General features: G+C 36.5%; 1 long non-coding RNA gene across 2 annotated transcripts in view; it reads right to left on the bottom strand.

Annotated features, from left to right (window-relative positions):
- Window positions 1-219: 219 nt before the first annotated feature.
- LOC140611791 (uncharacterized) overlaps window positions 220-25,694 on the bottom strand; it is a 60,004-nt gene continuing 34,529 nt past the window's right edge. The window contains exons 3-5 of one of the 2 annotated variants that reach the window (XR_012013013.1): window positions 3,849-3,894; window positions 1,195-1,244; window positions 220-628 (exon numbers count right to left, since the gene is read on the bottom strand). This is a non-coding gene — a long non-coding RNA (uncharacterized lncRNA). The remainder of the gene's footprint in view (window positions 629-1,194; window positions 1,245-3,848; window positions 3,895-25,694) is intronic. The other variant, XR_012013015.1, reaches the window with a different exon arrangement.

The raw sequence follows: 25,694 nt of genomic DNA, 5'->3' as shown, positions 1-25,694 counted from the left end.
GCTGCAAAGTACTGCCGCCCCTTGCACTCTACCTTCTCCTACTTATTGTTTGTGAAAACTTTTACAGCCTATAGTCCCTCGTTTCCTCACTTAACATTGGTGAGATGAAGGATATAACAATAGCCATTAAAAATGTTCCCTTTTCAAAAACCTCCACAGCCTGTTCCAGGTTTTTCAAACCCTTTTGTCCCAGCAAGAATAATTTTCAAACACAAAAGATAACTGGATGAATAGACACTAATAGTTTTATTTGACATACTGCTGAGAGTACTAAGAAAAAAACTTGCATTTTATCATTTTATCTTTAGTCCATCTGGTTCAAAAATAGGAAGTATGCTATATCACCATATATGGCATACAGTGTTTTTCTTCTGTGTAGAATTTCCAGGAAAGTCTCTGTAGAAAACAGATCCTAGTTGTGAGGTCTTCAAATTCAAGCATCGTTATGGAAATCTTCCAACTCAGAAAGGAAGAAGGTAAAGTCTCAGTAACTTAAGTATATTTATTTTATGGTTAAAAGTTCAACTCTCCCAAATTTTCATCCAGGATCATATTGTGTATTTTAGTGCAAACAGAATGTTCATCAAAACATGACATTTCCTTTAGTCAGTCATGAGCTCCGCTTTAACTAAAAAAAAAAAAAAAAAAATGACAATTTTGGTGCACAGCCTACATACAAAAGTAAAATTTCAAACATTTGCAAGGTAATTAGTTATACCTATATTTTTACAGCTGCAAGATACTAAAAATGTATATGAACATTTGATTCATTACAGCATTTATCTCTCTCAAACACACACTTCCCTCCTCTTTCCTCCTTTCTCTGTATCCCCCCTACTTTGTCTCTCCCTAAGTAAATATATACATATATATATTTACATATATATTATATAAATATATTTATATTTCTTCTCGAGAAGAACTGGAGGTAAAATTGATACTAATACAATGTTGTCAATGTTTGCATAAAAGTAAAACTTTTATATAAAAACTGAAGGCACTAAGACTATCGTTCTTATATTAACATAGAACTTTATTTCAAAATAATGGTCTCAAGATCATGTCACTTATGAGAAGCAGAGTGGGAACTTTAGCACAGGCCTGACAGGAAAATCCCATCTATCTTTCATTTTTTATTCTCAATCACTTTCTACTTTGTAATACCTAGAAAGTCCTTTTAGAGAATGTTATTACCTTTTAACATTTGGTCCATAAACTTCCGTTCTTCATTGGAAAAGCAGAGGCTGGCAGAGAGAACAATGGAGTAAACTTGTGTATGTTTAATTATTCATACTTATTTAAAAACTATAACAAATATACCCAGATACCTGCATGTTTATATCTATGCCTATGTACACATGTGTATCTATATGAATATCTAAAGGTATATCCATATTTATATATGTAGTCTTAAAGCACAAGTCAAATTTATTATTTAAATGAAACTAGCCAATATATAGGACACCATTAGTTTCAGATATTCAGTGTTCAATAATGTATCAGTTGCCTATAACACCCAGTGCTCATCACATCTTGTGCCCATAAGTCAACTTTTAATCTGCTAGCTCTCCAAATGATGAAGAAATAGTTGGTTATGTGGGAATTACTGATGTATCATATAGTTAATGGAAAACTATGTGTAATGAACTTTCTGAGCAATAGAAAGGATTTTTTTTAAAGACTTATATGTACATTTTATTTGTGCCTTTTGGGCTTATAGAGAATCAGACTTCCTGGTACCACTAAAGACAGGACAGAGCTGGGAACCAAACCCAACTAGTTCAATTTCCCTCTGTTCTCATTTTAACTATGGAATACAGGCAAAGTACTTCCATTTCATATATTCCACAGTCTAGATGAGGTGAAAAAATGCTTTCTCATAGAATTTTAAAGCACAATAAATTGTAAAGAATTATAAATTATCAAGCGTAGAACTTCACATACTGTTAAGAACTTAGCATATAGGCAAAATGTTTTAATCATTTTATTTATGAGATTCTCTCAAAATGATTATTTGGAAAGAATTTAAAAACTTGTTTGTCTAATTATTGGTCCCATATAATGACTTCTTTAATCTCTTGAATACTTAATCTCAACATACAAAAACATTGGTAACATTTTAAAAAGAATATAAATATTCAATGAGGAGCACCCGGCTGGTTCAATGGTTGAGCATCTGCCTTGGGCTCAGGTCATGATCCTGGGGTCCTGGGATCGAGTCCCACATCAGGCTCCCTGCATGGAGCCTGCTTCTCCCTCTGCCTATGTCTCTGCTTCTCTCTGTGTGTCTCTCATGAATAAATAAATACATAAAATTTTTAAAAAGAATTTCAATGAATTAATAAATGATCATAAATGAAGGTCAACATATGCTTTTATTGGGAGAATTAACTAAGACATTTTGAATTGGAGTCTGAGCAAATGCATTAGATGTATCTGTTAATTCACTTAAGTAAACTTTTAGAGCAGCTCTTTAGTCACAGAAACGTACATGTACTTATACTTTTTAAAAGAATCCCCTATATTAGTTTATCTAATGAAATGTGGACAGTTTCTATATAAGTCTTTTTTGAGATATTAGTTTGCATTAGCATGTATCACTATGGTTCTCCAATAGAACCAGGAAATTGATCTATTGACCTTAAATTATCATTTAATAAATAAGTAAATTAATGAAAAATTATATAATTGTTAGTTAAGAGAGTTAGACTCTCTCCTAAATGACTGCTCTGTTGCCTTCCCCATAAATATAGCTTCCCACAGAGTTCTGTCCTTCAGACTTTACATTTTTAAACTGAGACTTTCTACACTTTTATGACTTCATGAATTCCTATTATGTGAATGACTTCCAAATATGTGTCTCTAGCACAGCTCTTTCCTCTGCACTTCAAATCTATACACTCAACTACTACCAGGCATGAGTACCTGATGTCCCTTGGGTCTACCAAAACCACAATGTGCACAACTGAAAACATTAATTTTTCCTCTAAAAATCAATATTCTTTAATTACATCACCAGCAGTATGGTCACACAATCATAGAACCTAGAATTTGTCTTCAAATCTTCTACTCTTCTCAGTCAGTATATAATGGTGATGCAGTCCTCTTTCTTCCATCTAATTAATAACTTACATATCTGCCCTTCCTGATCTATCTTCACCGGCACCACTTATTATCTAGACTATCACTATAGTCTCTTAAGTAGTCCAGGTGTTTTATCTTCCAAAATTTGGCAGAGAAATCTTTCTAAAACCAAGAACGACAGTGAAAATGTGAACTCAATTATCTCCAAATTTCAAACTATTCAAGCAGTTGCTTCCTCTTGTCTGCCAGAGTGAAAAGTCCTTAATGCAGTATGAAGAATATCATAATCTGGTCACTGTCTAACTCTCTAGAGTATTGTCTTCACATCCTGCAAATCATCTTAGAAAGCAATCAAATGGAACTACATGCTCATCCCAAACTACCTGTATTTTGCCACTGTGTCTAGAATACCGAATCCTTATGTCAAGATATACCGACAATAGAAAGCTCTATGGCTGATTTCAGTTCAAATAACCTGGACCTCTATTTCTTGTGCACTAATTGAACCCCATTAAATTTTAAAAATTGTTAATTTTTCAGAATAAAAATATTACATTTGTATATTTTCTAAACTCTTGTGGGCATTAAATTATGGTAAGCTCCCTGAAAGCTAGGCTCATACTTTATCTCTCATTGAATTTTCTCAATACCTATGCTTAATAGGTAATAGTAATTGACATAAAGGAAGTATCTACTAATGTCTACAGAATAAATTAATTCCAACCAATATTTATTAATGCATTTATCAAATGAATTGGACCAACCTTCTTGATGCTCATCGCAGGAGAAAAATAAACTGAGTTTGAAATTCTTGGAATAAAAGGAATAATAGACATTATTATAATGATGATATTGGTGATGATTAAGAAATGCCCCAAAATGTTAAGAAACTAACTCCATGGGCTTGGAGGGATGAAAGAGGGGAGGGATGAAAGGCAGTGTAATGTGAAAATTATAATAATAGGCAAGTAATGAATTTTCAAGGATGTGTTGTGGAAATCCTATGATATTTATAAATACATGACCCAGTCGCTGGCAATAGCAAATTAGAGAATTATAATGTCTTTCATTTTAAGTTGTATTTTGACCAAAAAAATAGAATTAGTATATTCTTAAATTGATTTTATGGTTATACTTCATTTATCTCACATTACAGAGGAAGGATATTATTCTTTACATTAATGAAATATTCAGATAACTGTAAGTATTCTTTAAAAATAAGAATTTATGGGTGCCTGGGTGGCTCAGTTGGTTAAGTATCTGACTTCAGCTCAGGTCATGGTCTCAGAGTCCTGGAAAGGAGTCCTGTGTCTGACTCTGCGCCAGTGGGATTCTGCTTCTTTTTCCCTCTCCCCCTCCCCCTGCATGTATTCTCAGTTTCTCTCTCTCTCCCTCTCTCAAATAAATATTTAAAAAAATAAAAATCTGTTCTATATCCATGGCGGCACCATGAGGCACTCTACAGAAATATTCCCTAAAGAAACAAGCACAGTTGGTGAAAACCACTGATATAAATAAAGTATGTCTCTGAAAATTGTCCTAAGGGCATACTAAGGGCACATATTAAAGAAAAAAAAAAACATTTAAGAAAACCCCCCAAAATTCTACAAGAACAGTGGGAGTCTGTACATTAGAGCCACAAGTAACTCCCTCCCTGTCACTACCCAGGTCACCCTGATGGAGGGTACATGTGTATGGTGACTGTGGTCAAGGGGACAGAGTTTTTCCTGTCCTCATCTCCAAACCAAGAGTTACCATACCTGTGAGGGGCAGGCCACCAACATTTCTCATCACCCCCAACACTAAACTGAAGAAGTTAAGTACCTGGTGAATACATCTGATAGGTCAGGAGCTTTTCCTCTCTCAAGTCCCTACACATGGGATAGTGGTTCTCTATCAGGCACTGCCAGCCAAAAATATAGCTTAATGAGCATACCTTCCATGTTGGAAGAGGCAAGATGGGGGGACCACAGGCTACAGTCACATTCTGCACATAGACTAGTAGCCCAGGGAGCTTTCCGAGAAGGATAGGATATCCACAAAAATGAGAGCTCCGAAGCATTCCCCAAGGCCTGGCTTTACTGGAAACGGAGTGTGGGAAAGTTCACTTACATGGACACTCTTAAAAATAATAGCTTAATAAAAATAATAACTTAATGAGTTAAACCACAGACCATCTAGTGCACCAGAGAGAACAAGTAAAAGAAATAGCTAAAAATAGCTCTTCTAGGGTCAGAACAAATTTCAAAGACTGGCCTTAATTTAATTCCTGAATTTAACCAGATCTGACTGCTAAGCAATTTGTGCACCAGGACATTGCCAAAACTCTAGGGCAATCAATCATTAATTAGGGTAACCTAAAATGTGAGGTATAATACCAATTGAAACATGTGTACTAACAGAGAGATCAAGGAAAGAGACAGCCAAAGGGACTAGAGAAATGGGATATCAGATTGAACAGGTAGACTTGAATGTGGTGGGGATTTCCCTTCCCCTGCCAGGCTCCCCGCTGTGATAAACTGTTTTTTACCCTTCAATGTGCCCCCAGCTCACTCCCTGCCACGGAGCAATGGTCCCCTTTGCTCCCAAATCTCATCTCCACCCTTCCTACCTTCTCCCAGATGTCCTCTTCCCAACCTTTAGCTGTGAAGTTTGTTCTGCGAGTCTTCAGGTCATTTTCTGAGTTACTTATGCTGATCTGAATGTTATCTCCTTGTATTCCTGTGACAAGGCGAACCTAGAGTCCTACTTGGCCACCTTCCCAGCCTCCTGTTCCTGGAGAGGTCTCCCTGCCTTCCCTGCTCTCTGAGCCACACTCTGAAATGAGGCAATAAAACTCTCCTTCCCATATGACCCTGGCATTTTTCAAACTACTAATTCTATATGGTATTAGCTCTGCTTGCTGTTTGTCCTGCTGCATTTCTTTTTTTTTTTAAGAGCACGGACTCGGCTTCCTAATGCCCTCCTGACTCTCCCAGAGCCAAGCCACTGGTTTTTGAAATTCTAGGCTTTAAGTCCCACAGGTTGTAAGAACTCCCAAAACTCAGCCCCTCTTGCTCTCAAAGCCTCCTCATCTAAGAATAAAGGGGGTGGCAGGAGCCATTTCTTTCCCCTGCCCCCCAGCATAAACACATGGCCACCTGCAGGAGCCAGCCTGATGCCCATACCAGCTACCTAACTTGTTACACCAAGCCCAACAAACCGTACTTCAGTGGGTCTGCCCTTTCCTATCACACTTGCCCAGACCCAGTGCTGTTCCCAGTCTTCCCCAAAAGACCATTCCAAACCCTGTCAACACTGCATCTCCAGACTTGGGGCCTTGGTTCTGGTGGCGACAGGAGCAGCTCTCATTTCGCAAACAGACCAGCACACACCTTGTTAAAATGCACCCTACCCAGGTGGGGATCAAGCACTTCCGTGACAGGCAAAGGAGCCTCATAAATGACAGGACTGAAGGAAAAAGAGGCCAAGACACAATAGCAGGGCACAAGTAACACACATAAAATGTATGTGGCAGGCCCTGGAACAACCCCACACACACATACACACACACACACACACACACAAAATCCCAACTATAATGAAAAATTTAAGAATTTAGTCCAAAATGTGAATATGCTATCTAGCATAAAAGTTTATAACCAAATTCTGTGACCATAGATTAAATGTTCTTTCGTAACTTCAGGCCATCACTCTGAATATAACTGACAGTGTCAGTGTGTTCAAAGGGCTATAAAACAATGTGAAGTTGAAATATATAAACAGTTTGTTGTGAACATAACTGCCTTCTTGTTCTTCCTTTTGTTATTTGTCAAGTAATAATCCCTTGTGTTCCTATCACCACACACATTAAAATGAGGAGCAGTGATTTACATACCTGTCCTATTTATCTTTATCCCCTAGCAGCCAGCTCAGGGTCCTATAAACACTAAACACTAAATAAATGTTCAAATAAAGACTCAACAGAGCCTTGGAGATTAACCACTCGAATTGGCTAACGGTAAGGACTCTATTTTGAATATTTCCAAAGCCCCTTACTGGCTGAACTTACTCAGAAAACGTACCGAAGCTATTTCTGTTTCAGTTTTCTCATTTATCACATGGAGATAAACATAATGCTTATCTCATAAGGTTGTTATGAGGATTAAATGAGTTACGACCTAAAAATAGCTTTCAGAACTGGATCTGATTTACAATAAACACTATATGTACGTGCCCATATTATTCATGTATGCATAGGCTAACATTTGTTTTGCTTGCTCTGGGAGATCTTTTGATACTTTATGTTCTCTAAATTTGAGATAGCTGAGCTTATCAGATAAGTCACTTCAGGATAAAAATTTACATTTACTGAGTTTTTTGCTATTTGTCTTTCTATCCTCCTTGAAGGCTACTCTAATTATAAATAGGAAAGAATAATCTCAAAACATGAGACACTGGTCTTTGCAAAGATTTGAGACTAAGAGTAAGAAGATGGGGAGATCTGACTTCATAACATTAATTGGATAGGGAAAACTCAGTCAAGAGAGAGCCTTATGAGCAACATGGATCATGTTTTCTATATTGTTTTTATCCTCTGTAAATGGAACTTGATATTCAACATATTTTTGCAATCTTGTCACAACGCCTTCTTGATGCTCATTTATCTTTTCCCTGTTAAATGTTCTGATGGTTCACGTCAGAGAGAGAATGTTGGAAGTCATACCAAATCCATACCGGTTCTCATTGACTGACAGCTGGTGCTAACTTACAGGAATCCTGTGCTTTTAGAATGCTTATCTATTATTTAAAACTCTTTAAAAAAAAGTGATAATCCTAAAGAGTCCTGCTGAGTAGCAAGAAAACAAGAACATCACTGAAGAAAAGGCGCTGCCAACTTCACTCATTGAATGTTTCATTTATTATGGCCAAGGGTTGTACGTAGTTACAGCAGGTCGCCAACTCTCACTTTTATTTATGTATTTACCATTTTACAAATCTTTCTGTCTTGTATGCAAGTCTTTGAGGTCCTAAAGAGTCTTCTGCTTTGGCATTACAAAAGGTACGATGATCTCTTTGTGTGTTCACACCACCACCCACAAACTTTGGAGTTCTGTGGTATGCATCAGATTTTTCAAAGACCTACGAGGCTTTCCTGATGAGAAAGAAAATGGAATGCGAAGGGAGTGCAGCAGCCAAATACTGAATTTTTTTTTACCACTAAATGCTTCCAATGAGACTCTGAAAAATGTATATGCAGAAAAGAAAGAAAACCTCAAGCATTTTACACATTCTGGGAAAAATGTTCTAATATGTCTGATCTTTGATTTTCTCATGTAGGTGGTAATTTCTTATTAATATCAAAACATAACTTAGAGCTTAATCTTTATATGTAAGAAGTGGCAGATTCAGTTTCAAAACCTTGAAAATAGTGCTCTCCACTGGGCAGTATTTAATAACATCCTGCTCTCCCAAACAAAATGTATATGGTTGGGGAAAGTCCCTAATTTATTCCTAGAAAGTTGTTGTAGCCTCAAGATTCTAACTAGAGCGGTTTTCCTCTTCCAAATGCAGATAATGCTAATAAAATAGCCTAATCCAGAGGTTCTCGACCTTGGCCCTAGTAACTGCTAGAGCTTCATAGTCCTGTGCTTTGAGGAGCTGCCCTGTGCACTGCAGGAGGTTTAGCAGCATTCTGGCCTCTAGGTGCAAAAAAAAAAAAAAAAAAAAAAAGAAAGACTCTCCTTTTCAAACCATAACAATCCAAAATACATCCAGACATTGCCAAATGGCCTCGTCTGAAAAGTGAGTGTCTTAGTTTTCAGGTCTGTGAAACAGATTACCACAAACTCCATAGCTTAAAATAACACAAATTTATTTTATCACACTTCCCATGGTCAGGAGTCTGAGTTAGCAGGGTCCTCTGCTCCAGATATCACTAAGCTCAAATCAAAGTGTTGGCTAGAGCTTCTCCTCATATCTAAGGATCACAATTCTCTTCCAAGCACACTGATTTGGGCACAATCATTTCCTTGTAGTCCTGTTACTGAAGTCCCCGTTTTCCTGCCACCTGGGGCCAGGACCCACTCTTGGCTTTTAGAGGCCAAGCTCTGTGACGTATGAACTGCACACTCAGATCACAACCTGGATGTTAAGCCAGTGGGAGTATGACTCTCTGATTTCAAATCCTCTGCCAGTCACTATGATTTGGTCCTACATAAAGCATAAAAAAGTTCTTATTCTTAAGAACATACTATGTAACTACATATAACACATCGTGTGGTCTGCGAATTGCTTTCAAATAGTTCAGCATTAGTTGGTCCATGGATAGATAGTGAATTATGTCCCCCCCCCATATCTATAAATTAAAGTCCTACGATACCTCAGAATGTGACTATATCTGGAGCTAGGGTCTTTAAACAGGGAGTTAAATTGTAATGAATTTATTAGGGTGAACTCAAAATCAGCATGACTGCTGTTCTTGTAAGAAGAGTAAATTTGAGCACAGGTGGATGCAGAAGGAAGACGATGTAAAGACGGAAGACAGACATGAATCATCCAAAGAGAAAGGTCTCAGAAGAAATCAACCCTGCCCACAAAGTCTGTGGTTCTTCGCTATAGCAACCCTAGCAAATGAATACAGATGGAGAGGGTGAGGGAGAGAGACACACACACAGAGAGAGAGAGAGAGAGAGAGAGACACCCAGACAGAAAGGATGGATAGAAAGATAAATTAAGGAAGGGGGACGGATAACACATTATATTCCAGTTGTACAAATTCAAAACAAGGAGTTAGCCACTCCCATAATTATGCAGAAACTGTGGAAGAAGACATCAGAGAAGCACTGTCAAAGGTCAGTGAAGCAAACGTGAAAGGTCTCTCAGCCCGAAGCACCAAAGTGGGTAGTTCTCAGGAGCTCAGTAAAGAGCTACTGAAGTTCCTAAAAATTTCTAAGCCAAGCATCAGGAACTAAATTATGGTCTCTCCACAACTGATATGTTGAAGCCCTAGCTCCAGTACCTAAGAATGTGCCTGGACCCTAAGAACCGACCTTTTAAAGAAAGAGTTTGAGGTCATCAGGCTGTTCTCGAATCCAATCTTCCTGGTGTCCTTCGAAGAGGAGGCGATTAGGAGATGCTAACGAAATTTTACAGGGGTCCTTACAAGAAAGAAGAGGACACCTAGGGAGCTGTGAGGCCATACGTGAGGGATGTGAGCATACAGGGGGGTGGTCATGTGAGGACCAAACAGGTAGAAGGCAGCCAGCTGCCAGCGAAGGGGAGAGGCTTCGGGAGAAGCCACCTACTGTGCCTGGCACCGTGTTTCCGAAGGCCTGGGGCTCTATGCACGAGGGTACTAAGTGCCTCAGTCCCTAGCAGCAAAGCAGCGGAGTCTCAAGATGGTGCCAGGGTAAAAAAAAAAAAAAAAAGAAAAGGCCAGGAAGCAAAGGTGAATCTCACATCAGGTCGCAACCATCTCTGGAAAATAAGAGAATCTCCTTCTGTTTTACTCTCTAAATCTCATGGGATTGTGAGTGCCGCACAGGAAAGGGGATTCTTGGAAACACTATTTCCAGCTTCTCTTGTCCATATAGAAGGGACTTTAGAAAATGTCACTGTCGAGTCCAAGTTGAAAACAGACATGAAGCCTAGTATTTATTGATCAGAAAGTATTTCCCAAATCTTAGCTTGTTGCTCCTTTTGAAGCTGTTTCTGCAGTTCCACGGTTGTCTTTTCTCTACACTTAGGACTCCTTTAGGGCTCTTACTGTTTTTCTTAAGAGTACCTTTCTCCCCAGGTGTTCTGTTTTGATAGGAGTTGCCTAATCCATGTGTTTTGCTTGTATTTTTCACTGGCCTACTAGTCCTCCTGGATTTGTTCTTCATTACTTATTTTTATTTTTGGCCTGCTCCTTGCTTTACCCCCTGGGGCAAATGGTAAGAGAGTTACTAGGTTTAATTTCTCTTTCATCCTGGGTTTACTGGTCAATAGTTGTCAGTGCCCAGAGCAGGTAAGAGACTCCATTCTAAGTCTACTAAATGGCAAAGGCTGGAGGTTTCTCAGTTTAGGAGACAGAGCACAAAGCAGGGAGGACTCACTGTGTCTAAACTCCACCCTTTGGAAGACCCCTGTGTGGGGGGGTCTCACTTCAGTATTTGCAGCACATTCTTTTATTCCCCAAATTCTAACATAGTTGAGACTTCAAGCCCTCAAAGCTGGGCAGCTCCAGAGACATAAATAGGTTTTCATAGTGTGAGGGAGAAGCTGGACTTGAGCAGTGGAAGGAACCACTAAGGGCAGAGTCCCAAATCCTTAAAAAGGGGATGATAGAGACATAAGCTGAAGGCAAGGACCTTGGTGAATAAGCTACGCATTGAAGCTCAGGGCACGACATCCTGACCTCGTGGTTTCCAAGACCCTGGGGCTGACAGAACCGGAGCCACAGGTGCAGAACCTGTGCTCTCATCCACTACCTCTGGCCCAGGCCAACCCCCAGCCTCATGATGGTGCATTTGCCTTGAAGGTACTGCCCCCACACCTCCTGGAGGAAGGTAGAAGTGCCGGGAGGGTCAAAAGTCTCCTTTCAACCTTCAACTGATGGAAAGCAGCCTCCATGAGAAACCACCCCACTGTACCTCCCAGCTCCTCCCAGCCTCAAGAGATCAAATAATATCCAATCCCAAAACAACCTAGGGGCCAGTTCCACCCCCCTGGAGCCTCCCCACTCCCTCCCACCTTGAAAGCACACTTTCCTTTAATAAACTGTTTTTTATTGGTCTCTTTCCTTCCTGTTGTCTTTATCCTAGCCCAGATCCCCACATACGAGTTTGGCTGGGGACTCCAAAGACCCAGACCTGCATTCACACCATGTAGACCCCCCTCCCTGCCCCGCCAGGAACAAAAGGTCATCATATTGTCATCATTCTTGACTTTGGAAAAAATCAGAAAGTCACAGAGCCTGATATTCAATAGCAGAAACAAAAACATAAGACTTTTCTTTTCCTACACCATCTAGTAGGATTTGACATTTTTAATTTCTAATAGTTCCCATAATTTACAGACAGGAATATATGACACAAATGACTAAATATTTCTTAGACTACCAACTATTCATCAGACTGCACACTCTGGCTAATTATCAGAACCGTTTTTTTTTTTTTTTTTGCCACTATCTAGAAGTTTAAATCTGTACAAATAAATTAATAAATGAAAGGACCAGATCTCAAAAAGGAGATGGATGAATATGGAATAAAAAAGGATTCCTCATTTGTCATCTGGCTGAAATTCAAAAAAATGCAGACGAGGGAAAGAAACCTCCTTTCTGGATAGTAGTTTTCTATTCTTTATACAAGTTGCCTTAATAATAGATAATTATAGCCTGTCTACTGACTTCCTAGAGCTCAAATTGGATATCATTTTCTTCATTTCCTGCCTTCAGTCACTTTTAAAATTTGTTGAAAAATTTTAAACATCTGCTTAATTCCACTGAAGAGGTGGCTACGTTTTGTTATAAATGAGGCAATCCATATGTTTAGCTTATTTCTTATATGCGTATATTCAGCATGGTGATTTGATATAAATGGGCCTACACACTTACATCACACATCTATTCGCCACTTGGAAGTCCAGAGAATTTTGTAAAAAATCAGAAATTTAAGATCACGATCTTATTGTGGCTAAAACGATCGATCATATGTGAAGCCAGAGTGTTCTCTTCCATTTGATTTATTGGCTCCAATTACTATCTTCAGATTAAAAATGGGCAACCCACTAGTCCTGGGAGATAGAGGCTTTCGAAGCATCATGTCTTACTGCCTTTCAAGTCAAACTTAGTTTTTATTCTTTTGGCAGCTGTTCAAGCTTATTACTACATAATTGGCACCAGCAGCTGCCTCTGCTGGGTAAACCATATGAACATCACACAATCCAGATTCTCACCATCTCATTTAGTATTAGCTCACTTTTTGTGCAATGAAGTGTGTAGTCTGTAGTCACAAAAAAAGCAAACCAAAAACAAAGGATGGAGAATCTTACAATCATGAATCCAGAAAACTTATGGTCCACAAATACTCTTTTCGGTATTTCCATCCAATACAGTATCATCGTTTCCTTAAAGCGTTGTGCACATTCATTTTTTTCTATTAGTTTTCGCTTTCCTTGTAAATCAAAGGAAAAATCGATTTTAAAAATAATTGAACTAAACTAACAATTACAAAAGATTCGGTTTCTACATTCGACACTTAAAAAAACAAATTACAAATCCATCTTTACCTTGTCAAGCACAATTTAAAACAATGAGCTGGAAAGACTTAACTAAGGAGACCTTTATCAAGATATTTCCTTGAGGCATATAGAGTCTTATCCAGCTGATGATAAGGTGGACTGAAATCTCTGATTCAGAAGCATATCTCTTTTTGGTATCATAAACCAAACATTTATCCATCTGCCCTCTCAGTGGGATGTGGACCTTTGGCCCATAATGGAATTCACCTTAAGTATGTTCTTTAAAAAAACAGATGTTCCCCTTAATCACACCCCGTAAATGTGCAGTAAGCCTAGGAAATACATCCTGGCTGACGAAGATACATTGAGAGTAAACAAAGCCATTTAGTTCTTTACAAGGAGTAACCCTCCCTAATCACTAATTCATTTATTTATGCACTTCCACATGATGGTGGTGAATACCTTTTGGAGTCAAGGAACTGAATTAGGGAAAATATAGGAGATGTGGGCCCAATAAGTGACATAATGCACACAGACTCTAACAGAGGATATTAGATAAATATGAATACAAATATAAGTTGTGTAAGTACAAATATCTATAAATTAATACATGTGAGTGAATATACCCTGAATAATTTTAGTTAGTACAGTTGAATTTAACTGTTACCAGAGAACAAAATAGTTATTTTAAATAAATGTTTTTTATCCTCTCCTCTCATGAAAACACATGTTTACTTACAGTCTAATTTATTTTCTTCTAATATTGAAGAAACAAATATTTCTAGTGTTTTTCTTACTTATCCACGTTTGTTATATATCCTGCCATCAAGACACCGATTGTCACATCTGGAATTAAACCCTACATGGTTGTAGCCCTTTCACCAACACACTTTAAATTACTCAACGATATTAAAATATATCAGCTTCCTAAAACAAATTTTTCATATCACGGTATTGTTTAGAAAACTAGAGAATTGTATATTTTTTCTAGCACATTTGTGTGTCTGTGTGTACATATTTTAAACTGGCCACTGTTCATTTATATATTTATAAATAATTTGTTTTACAAACCTTTTTTCCACCTTTGTAACAGGGGCTGTGCTAAATAAGCACTGGTGAGAAGAATAACCAACCCATAGTCTTTGGCCTTTAGGAAATCGTGTTCCTGCTGGTTAACGAAGTTTTCTGTTCTTCATTTGCTGAGCATTTTTAAAATCAATGAATATTGAATTTTATCAAACGAATTTTCTGTGTCTATTGAAATTTTATACAACTTTTCTTCTTTAGTATGTTAGTATGGTGAATTACACTGATTTTCAGATGATGAACTAGTCTTCCACTACTAAAAGAAAAAACAACTCTGGTTCTAATATATTATTCCTTTATACATTGCTGGATTTTATTTCTTAATATTTTGCTGAAGATTTTGTGTCTGTATTCTTCATGGATATTTGTAGTTTCTTTCCTTCTAAAATCCTAATCTGGTTATGATATGTGAGGGTCAACTGGTAATTTAAGTTGGGAAATATTTCCTCAAATTCGATTTTCTGGAGAGATTATATGAGTACTGTCTTGAACGTTTGGGGGAACTCAGCAGTGAAACTATCAGGAACTAGGATTCACTTTGTTGGATATTGTACTATTCATGGTTTTTTATCCATCTGGAATGAATTTTGGTTGTTTGTATCAGTCAAGGAATTGGTCTATTTCATCTAATTGATAAAATGCATTGCCATAGCATTGTTTGTAATATTGTCCTATTATTTTAATATCAGAGGGACATGTATCTTCTTTCTTTGTTGGCCTTGCTAGAGGTTTATCAATTTTACTGATTAAAACATCACTTTTGGTTTATTGATTTTATTTTTTGGTTTTTAATTTCACTGATCTCTGCTCTAATCATTACCTTCTTTCATCTTGCTCTAGATTTATTTTGTTTTTCTCTCTCTAGTACTTAAGGTGAAAACTAAGGTTATTGATTTTAAATCATTCTTCTGTTCTGATACATGCATGTAATGTTATAAATTTCCCCTTAAGCACTGTTTTAACTGTATCTCACAGGTGGTGATATATTGTATTTTTGTTTTCATTTAGTTCAGAATATTTTCTTATATTTCTGAGACTTCCTCTTTGGCTCATAGGTTGCTTAGAAGTGTATTATTTACTACCCAACGACTGTGGGATTTTCCAGATATATTTTTGTTGTTTATCTATAATATCATTCTATTATGGTCAGGGAATATGCTTTGTATAGTATCTATTTCATTAACTTTTAGATAATTACTATTTTCTTTGCTCTTTCTTCATTCCTGAAGTTATAAGATTTCTTCTGGAATCACATTTTTTTTAGCCTGAGGAATGTCCTTCAACTTTCTTGGGTTGTTGTTGTTTTTTTGTTTGTTTGTTTTTGCCAGTGTGCTAGTGACAATCTTTTCATTTTCCTTGATCTAAGACAGTTTTTATTTTTGCTGTCATTCCAAAAAGTTATTATTATCGTATACAGAATTCTAGGTTGGAAGAAATTCTTTCCTTTTCTATTTTTTTGTTTGATTTTGTTCTGTTTTGTTTTCCTAGTTGATCTGGTTAGAGATTTGTTGATATTTTAATGAAACTGACATCTCAAGTGGTTCTAGCATCAGTCTGGTTTTCATATCCTTTGCTGTGCTTCATGGGTTGTTCTATTAAATTTTTCAGGAGTGAGGGATCCCTGGGTGGCGCAGTGGTTTGGCGCCTGCCTTTGGCCCAGGGCGCGATCCTGGAGACCCGGGATCGAATCCCACGTCGGGCTCCCGGTGCATGGAGCCTGCTTCTCCCTCTGCCTCTCTCTCTCTCTCTCTCTCTCTTTCTCTCTCTCTCTGCGTGTGACTATCATAAATAAATTTTTAAAAAAATTTAAAATCAATCAATCAATCAATCAATCAGAAGTGAGCCCAGACTCATTTACACTTACAGACAGAATCAGGAGCTCTCTTTGCTAGTGCACTCCTCTCCAGGATTTCCCTTCTACTCTGTATTCCAACAGCCCTTTACTCAGTCTTCTAGACCTAAATATTTTATTTCCCTAGTATTTTAGTTTCCCATGCTAAACAGGAAGAAAAAATGGGAATTTCCCCAAAACTCTATGGACCATGAGGTATCACTTCAGCAATTCCTCTGGCCAGGAAAATGGTTTTATTTTGGCTGTTGGGTGCCTGTGATAGTCTATACCACTGATAACTTCCTCCTCTTTAAATCCTCTATGTGAAATCAGGAACACTTTTCTCTTAGGGATTTTATAGTATTTCGGTAACTGCTCTCAGTCCAGTTTTTAAGTGGCATCTCTTCTGTCAATTCTATCCCATTCTTCTCTGATCTCTATTTTACCAAACCCAATAAAAGTTATGTTTGCACAAAAATGATGCTTAAGCTTTCCTCCCATATTTCCATTTGAATAAAAGGTTTCCTGGAAATATTTTCAAAAAGTCTACTCTCTGTTGCTGAGTAGATGGTTCTGTTATTTCACCACGAGCTACCACTGCTTACATTTAGAGGAATTTGGCAGGAAGTGAGCAAGTGAACCAGAAATTTGAAATATTGCCAAAGAAAGTAAATAGATAAGCAATCCATAAACATAAGCTACATCTGTGTGTATACCTATCAATTTCTTTAAATGTGGTTGGCAAAATTTTGTAATTTTAATGTGATCTTAAATGTTTTCTTAGAAAATAAGAATATTACACATAGTATCAATCATTAATTATACTATGACTATCAGGTTCAAGTATTTACAAAGTTAAAAATTATTTATTGTTGTGGACAAGGACTTTTTATGCTCCAGTCTTTGTCCTATTAGATGAATTTCCTCCCCAAACAATAAAAAACCTATTTAATTAAAAATTAGGAATAATTATAATTAAGGTATGCTTACTTGAGACACAAATGTACACAGTCAAAAGATTACTTTCTAATTAACTGAAAATGTAAATAAGTATAATATTTTGCCTATTTTCAAGTAAAAGTCAGAAAACTATTTTAAGCCACTTTAGCAGCGGTTTTATTCAAATATTGAATGTAGTAATAAAAATAAACTTTAGGGGTATTTTTAGGCTCAAAACATGTTTTTTCCTCATACTTGTGATTCTTATATTACTCAATTCCTTTTAACAGATTATTTCATACATCTTTCATTTCATGTCATTTCTTCTTATATATCCTACAATTCAGATTCACCTTTTATTTCCCAATTGGGCACAATTAATGAGATTTTACTACAGATACTGTAGTGTGAAAGTCAATGCTAATTAGCAGCTTTCCCGTACAGAAAGGTGAACTGAAAATTCCTGCACTGGAATTAGGAGAGAAGAGAATACTAAAACATTGCATGTTGTGAGAAATAAAGAAATTGAATGGAAAAGAGAAATAAAAATAGAATGAACAGAATGTGCAATTTTATGCACAGCTAGAATGTAAAATAAAACACTTGAAACTAAAGAAATATCTAACGCCTCTACTTTGTGTTGAACAAAGTGTTGTCCAACAAAATTTAGTTTCACCTAGAATGACCCATAAAGTCCTTAATTTTTATTTAAATCTTTTTCTCTTAAAATATATAGAAAGATAATATTCTAACACGAGACACGTCCAATGGCTTAAAAAAGCTTGGCTGGAACTGTGGCTCCTATGTACATAGTTTACAGCATACTCCTGACTACATTATACATTTTTGCCACTGTATAAAAAATAAATTCCTTAAGGGAAAATATTTGTATGATTCATCTGTATATCATGAATAATGTCTAACACAGTAGCTTGAGCACAGTAGGAACAAAATAAATGCTTGTTGAATATATGGGCAGACCAGATTTTTCAAGGCATTTGACATCTGAAGTTGTTGTGTATATGTGTAATGTAATTATATTTTTCCTGACTCTAGGCACTTAAAATGTACCTTGCTAGACTACTGGGCATCACTTTTTTTTTTTTTTTTTTTTTTACTTGCACCAACCCAGACTCAAAGGAGATACATCTAAGAATGCAGAATTGAAAAAAAAGTGTGAAGTTTTCCTTGTGAGTTCTTTTTTCAATTGTTAAGATACATGACAATCAGTTGATTTTAAAGAACTAATATAGTGTTATCACTTGTAATGTCTGATTCCAATGCCTCTTGCCCCTCTGAACTGACATGCCAAACAATATTAGTACCAATTTCTGTGAACTGAAATTAACTAGCACATATTTATTGATCTCCTAGATTTTAATAGGGGATAATTAACATGATAAATAGGTAAAGGAAGAACTCCGTACAATTTAGGAAACAAATATTCAAGCCTTAGGACAGTGTGATCTAAATTAGAAAATCCAGTGGAAACAAACATTGTTCTTCAAAAACCATGCTGTGGTCTGGTACGGTCGCTAGGTCAAGAAAAACATATTGTAATCTAGTGTATTTTCATCAATGGAAAGGATTTAAAAGAAAAAATGTTCTAATTGCAAGAGCAATTAGAAACAGTATATGTTGCCAAATGAAGAGATTAATCATATAAAATTATTTTTCGCATATAGTCTTAATTTTCCCCAATAGAAACTAAAATAGCAATTAAAGAAAAAAATAAGTTGGAAAGGAAAAAGGTTTGATGAAAAAAAAATCATAGGACTATAATAAAATTCTTTATGTTCTATAAGCAAAGAAGAATATTCTCAGATAAAAATATTTTATTTGTGGCACTTATGTCTAATTATATCTATAGTGGATTATTTTAATTAAATTCCCTGTTTTGTTTAAACTGGACTTTAATTTTATTGATATGATGAAATAAGATCTCAGTGTTATCCATTTAGATGATGGTCCTTGTTAATTTTAAATGTATTCTGAACAATTCTTAGGATTTAATTAAGCCTTTAAGAACTAGACATTCAAAGTTGGGAAGCAAATGGTGAAACCGAAAGTTTCTTTCTAGCGCAGATAGCTCATATACTTTTATATATAACTTCTCTGTGCTCAGCATCTGGAAACGTCTCCACTCAAAGATCAGACATACAGTGAACAAACAAAATATCAGGGTCCTTCCAGAAGTTTTCAGATCTGCACATTTAATGAAAATATAAAACTAGCCTTTGGAATATTTTTATATTGTTACTTTTAACATAATTGACTAATAATTACATCATTTAAAATGCTTAAATATTAAAAATATGCTCCAGGTAACAGTGCACGAGCTGGCATTCTAAGACATCTCTATCACAGTTAAAAGAAGAGAATTTACAAGGATAATTATTGAGATAAGGATAACTACCAATAATTATTCTCTTACTAATTGCAATCCTAAATAAGGGCACTGATAGATTTCTTTTGCTGAAACTGACCCAGGCTACTATATAGAAAGGGAGAAAAGAGTATTTTTCGGCACTGAGTGGAATAGCAACACACGGAATTTTTTTAAAAGCAAATGTCATTAGATTCTATAAAAGGCTCAAAAACTGACAATAGAGTTTGCTTGTCAGAGATGTTTCCATTAATCTCATCACTCCTAAAAATAAGCAAAGAGAAATGATCTTATTTGGACATTTCTGTTGCTAAAAATGTAATTAGTTAATTTTCTTTTATGTAAGTATTGAAAATTGAGGTGAGAGAGTGTATTAAACCTTTAAGTGTTGAGAATTCCAATTAATCTTGATCTTGTGTTGTTATATATTAAGTTTTTTTGACCAATGAATATTCCACATTTCTGAAATGTGAAAAACAAAATTAAAGTATTGTGTGAAAAAAATGTATTTTGGAGAAGTGGACATTAAAAGCAATTTATAAAGGAAACATGACTGAGCCATCATCAATGAAATCTGTTTCAAATGTCAAAAGAAGGCACTGAAAATATTATCAGTAAACGTAAATTCAAATACAGTAAAATGTTGAATCACCTTGTGAACTTTAATAATTTCATTAGCATACTCTTTTCCAGTATTAAATATTGACTATATAATTGTCTCCTAAATGACTCCACAGGATGCTGAGTAAAGGTGGTGGGGACTGTCTTAAATATTCCAGTGTTGAAGTAACTACAGAACAGAGGCAGCCAACTGAATATTTCAAATAGAGGGTAGCAGATGTCTAGGAGCTGATTTATGGAATAGCTAAATGCAAGCTTCGTGTTGCCTTAAATCAATAGGTTTCAGGTGAAAGTTTTGAGGTAGCATTTATTCCAAATTTTTAAAATATCTTCCTCTTCAGAAAGTGTTTTGTGTTTTCGTTTACCTAAGGGTTCATATTTGGTGTTGTACACTGAATGGCTTTGGACAGATGCATAGTGACTTAAACTCACCATTACATCACAGAGAGTATTTTTACTGCCCTAAAACGCCTCTGTGCTCGATCTAGTCATCCCTCCCTGTCCCCAGCTGACAACTATTGATCTTTTTATTGTCTCCAAAGTTTCATGTCTTATATAACATCACATGCTTGGGATTATACCATATGTAGCCTTTTCAAACTGGCTTCTTTCACTTAGTAAAATGCATTTAAAGTCCCCCATGTCTCTTTACCACTTGGAGCATTTCTTCTAAATGCTAGATATTCCATTATTTGGATGTATCACAGTTTATTTATTCCACTGTCTTTTTGGTTGCCTCCAAGTTTGGGCAATTATGGAAAAAAAAAAGCTGCTATAAATATCCATGCGCAGGATTTTGTGTGAACATAATATTTCTTCTTTTAGGTAAACATCAATGAGCACAACCAGTGGATTTTATGGTAAAAGTTTAGGTTTGTAAGGAACTGCCAAACTGTCTTCCAAAGTAGCTGTACCATTTTCCATTCCCAGTAGTAATGTATGAAAAGTCCCATTGCTTCATATCCTCACCAGCATTTGATGTTTCAATGTTCCAGATTTTGGCCAAACAGGAAGCATCTTGTTATTTTAAGTTCACTTTCTCTGATGGCGTGTTACGCGAAACATCTTTTCGTTGTATGTATTTGTCATCTGTAGGTCTTCTTTAGTGAAGTGTCTCTTAAGGACTTCAGCTCTTTTACATCAGGCTATTGGTTTTCTATTTGTTGAGTTTTAAGAGTTCTTTGTATATTTTGGATAACATTTCTTCATCAGATGCTTCTTTTGAAAATATTTTCTCCCAGACTATGCTTGTCTTTGAAATCTCTTGAAATTGCTTATCACAGGACATGAGTTTTTAATTTTAATGAAGTCCAGCTTATCAATTGTTTCCTTTATGAATCATATCTTTGGTGACATACCTAAAAAGTCATCTAGGGTTTCTAGGGTTTCTCCTATGTTATCTGCTAAGATTTTTATAGTTTCGCATTTTACATTTAGGTCTATGACCCATTTTGAGTTAATTTTTGTGAAAATTGTAAGATCTGTGTCTAGATCCATTTTTTTTTGCATGAGGAGGTCCAGTTGGTCCAGCACCACTGATCGAAGACACTATCTTTGCTCCACTGTATTGCCTTTGCTCATTCTTTTGGTTTTCAAAGTTCTTTTTTCTCATTGCTTTTCTCATTTCTCATTTAAATTTTAGAAATTTCTTTTGTCATATGCCAAGCCCAGAGATTCAGTGTCCTAATAAGATCATCAAAGGCATTCTTTGTTATAGTGTTTTTGCTCTCTAGCATTTCTTATGTATTCTTTCTCAGAATTTCTATTTCTCTGCTTACATTAACCCCCTGTTCTTGCATGATCTCCACTTTTTTCCCCATTAAGCCCCTTAACAGATGAATTATCATTTTCTTATATTCCAAGTCTAATAATTCCAACATTCCTGCTATATCTGATTCTGGTTCTGACGCTTATGCAGTCAAACTGGTTTTCTTTACTAAGCCTTTTATTAAATCTTGTAATTTTTTGCTGAAAGGTGAACATGATGTTTTGGGTAAAAGGGATTATGCTAAACAGGTCTTTAATAAGGCAGTGGCAAAGTGTGGAGAAAGAGGAACCATTATATAGCTTATAAGTATATCTCAGTCTTTTGGAAAATGTGTGTCCTTGAACTGTGAATTTCACCACATCTCAAGTTTTGTTTTGTTTTGTTTTGTTTTCTCCCCTGAGGTGGAACAGGAGGGATGGAAGGGCTGGAGTTGTCTATTTCCCTTTACCCAGGAAGGTCAGGCTCTGGAAAAACCCTAGCAGGTTAGACCCTGGTGAAACAGTTCCCCCTGAGGGCAAGCCCAGGTTAGAAGAACAGGACGCCCTGGGCTATTTCAAGATGGTTCCTTTCCCCTTCCTCCTATTAGAAGTTCCAGGGGATTTTTCTCCAATATTCACCGGGAGGCCCTAGCAGACCTCCAGCAGGTCAAACTCACACAAGTGTCGGGGCCCTCCTATGACTAGGTCCTCCTAGCATTTTTAACTCTCAGATTTGTTCACACTGAGCCTCCAGCAATTCATTGGTTAGAGCTGGGTTTTCCCACCCCAGCCTTGGTTCCCAGGTACCTCTGGGTCTCTACTTGTGAGTTTCTTCAGCGCTGGGAAACTGTAATTCCTTGTATTCACCCATCTGTCCAATATAAGGGGATAGCAGTTTGCAATGACATTATTTCTCTGACAGCTCTAAGAAGGGTCGTTGATCTTTCAGTTTGTTTAGCTTTTGGCCAGTTTGTAGGATAGAGTGGTAACTTCTAAGTTCCTCACACCTGGACTGGAAACTAAAAGTCCCAAATTGGTTTTTCCATCCATATTCTCTCTCTCATATATATGTGTGTGTGTGTGTGTGTGTACTCACACACCTTGTTAAAAAAGATTTTATTTATTTATTTGAGAAAAAGAGAAAGTGAGTGGGAGGGAGAAGAACGAGAATGAAGCAGACTCCTTGCTGAATGTAGAGCCTGCCTAAGGGCTCGATCCCAAGACCTCAAGATCATGACCTGAACTGAAACCAAGAGTTGGTCACTTAACCAAATGAGCTACCCAGACACCTCTTCAATGGCTTTATATTAGAGGCTTTCTTCAGTTTTCTGGTAATCTTTGAGCAGCTAATTATAATTGTGAACAGGGGCATAGAAGATTGATGGAGAGCCCTGAGCACAGATGGGTGAGGCTTGTCAGCTATGAACTTTTGTTAGGATGGATTGCAGTATCTTTATACTCTCACATGAAACTGACCCAATTGTGATTTCCAACCTAAAAGGATTTGGATGCCAGTATACTGAGAGTAACGCGTTGAAAGAGTTCCTGGTTTTCAGCATGACATGCATTCTGTTACATAAACATCACATTCCCCTAAGGTTTACTTTGTGATAACCCTATTCTCAAGTGTCTGTTGTTCCCCAGGCCAGTCTCACCACTTTAACCTCTCCAGAAAATGAACTTCTCATTTCCTTCTTTAAGAAGCTGTGTGGCATCGAGGAGATCTGGTGATCTAATTGCCTCTTAGGCTGCTCACAACTGGTCTTCCTCATTGTAGACATCTCCTTGTCCTTAACCCCCAGCACCACAAGACACTGCTAATTCTGGAGGCTAGGCAGGAATTCTACAGTCTAAGTCAAAATGATTCTCAGCTTGTACCACTAGTGACTGAGAATTTGGATTTCTCAGGTCTGCTAATTCACTATGAACACTACTACTCCATCTGCATTCTAACTTCTAAAAGTGTTTTTTTCCCCTTATCAAGTTTTTTTATTATTCAAGTTAGTTAACATACAATGTAATATTAGTTTCAAGTGTCAAATTTAGTGATCATCACTTATATACAACACCCAGTGCTCATCATAACGAGTGCCCTCCTTAACCCCCACTGCCTCCCCTCCAGCAACCCTCAGTTTGTTCTCTATAGTTAAGAGTCAGTTTTCTGGTTTGCCTCTTTTCCCCCCTCATATTCATCTGTTTTGTTTCTTAAATTCCATATATGAACAAAATCATATGGTATTTGTCTTTGACTGATTTATTTCACTTAGCATAATACACTCCAGCTCTATCCATGCTGTTGCAAATGGCAAGATTCCATTCTTTTTTATGGCTGAGTAATATTCCATCACATATATATATATTCTCTTTCCATTCATCAGTTGATGGTTGATAGATATTTGGGCTTTTTCCATAATTTGGCTATTGCTGATAATGCTGCTATAAACATGGGAGTGCATGTATCCCTTCAAATCAGTATTTTTGTATCCTTTGGGTGAATGCCTGGTAGTGCAATTGCTGGGTTATAAGGTAGCTCTATTTTTTAACTTTTTGAGGAATCTCCCCACTGTTTTCCAGAGTGGCTGCAACCAGTTTGCATTCCCACCAACAGTATAAGAGGGTTCTCCTCTCCCTGCATTCTTGCCAACAACATCCTGTGTTAATTTAACTAAATGTGTTATTGTCTCTTAGTTCTCTCCATCCCTGCAGTTTAGTGCTCTTAAAATATTCCCCTTCACTTTTTTTTTTAGAAGAATGTTGCTTCTAAAATTAGTGAAATTAGACACCAGCATTCAAGCCACTATTTTACCTGAAAATCTCCACATCACTCTTACTAATGTAGGATCAGGATATTGGTTTCCCCTTGTGAAAGAGTGCCCCCCAAACTTAACTTCACTAGGGACGTTTATCCCATTAATTCTAGTAATAAGTCAAAATATTAGAAAGTTGATCAAGCTCTATTAAAATCTTAAAAAAAACTTTTTTTTTCCCAAAAACAAGTCTGTATCTTTAAAAAATGAGGAAGAAAAGACGTTAAAGAAAACTGAGAAAACTGCCAGCCACAGAAAAACTCAGAGAAAGCATCAAGAAAAAAGCATCACAAAGCATTACCTACTCTGTGTTCCTCAGTAGATCTCCATCTGTCCTCCAAAAGGGAAATCTAGTTATTGGACTCATCAATCTGCCAGTTAATTTCAAAGGCAAATGCAAGATTAGTCCGAGTGCTTCCTGCTTTTTTGTGTGTGACTTATGAAAACACATAGTACAATTGACTGGCATATGAGAAAAAATATATTACCTGTGATATATAAAATCAACCTTTGCTAACTTTCCTATTCAGGGTGATTACATCAGATTCTTAAGCAAGTAATTTGAAACCTTAGAATATCTGATTAATTGAAGCTTGAGGTACCAATGATCATAACACTAGCTATACAGCCGTAGTTGTCAAAGGGTATGTGTGTGTATAATAAACATAGCATGAAACAGAACTGTAACGATTTTAGCAAGTAAGCCTCTTATTATAGCTGCTAAATTAATCTGTAAATTCACACAGTATTCATATGGGTTGGTTTTTGGTAGGCTCTCAATAGTCTGATAATGTGATTTTATATTAATTTATTAACTTTGGTAAAAACTTGTCGGCTTGAAAAGAAGTGCTTACCAAAGAAATGTGACACAATCACATTTTGGTGACTGCTATGATTAATATTATATTAAGAAATACCATGTATAATATTTTATACCATAAGGAATTCCAAAATACATTATTTCATTGATTGAGCTAATCTATGAGGGAAA

This window comes from Canis lupus, chromosome 2 (assembly GCF_048164855.1).
Source record: "Canis lupus baileyi chromosome 2, mCanLup2.hap1, whole genome shotgun sequence".
Lineage (NCBI taxonomy): Eukaryota > Metazoa > Chordata > Mammalia > Carnivora > Canidae > Canis > Canis lupus.
This window is presented reverse-complemented; position numbering and strand designations above follow the sequence as displayed.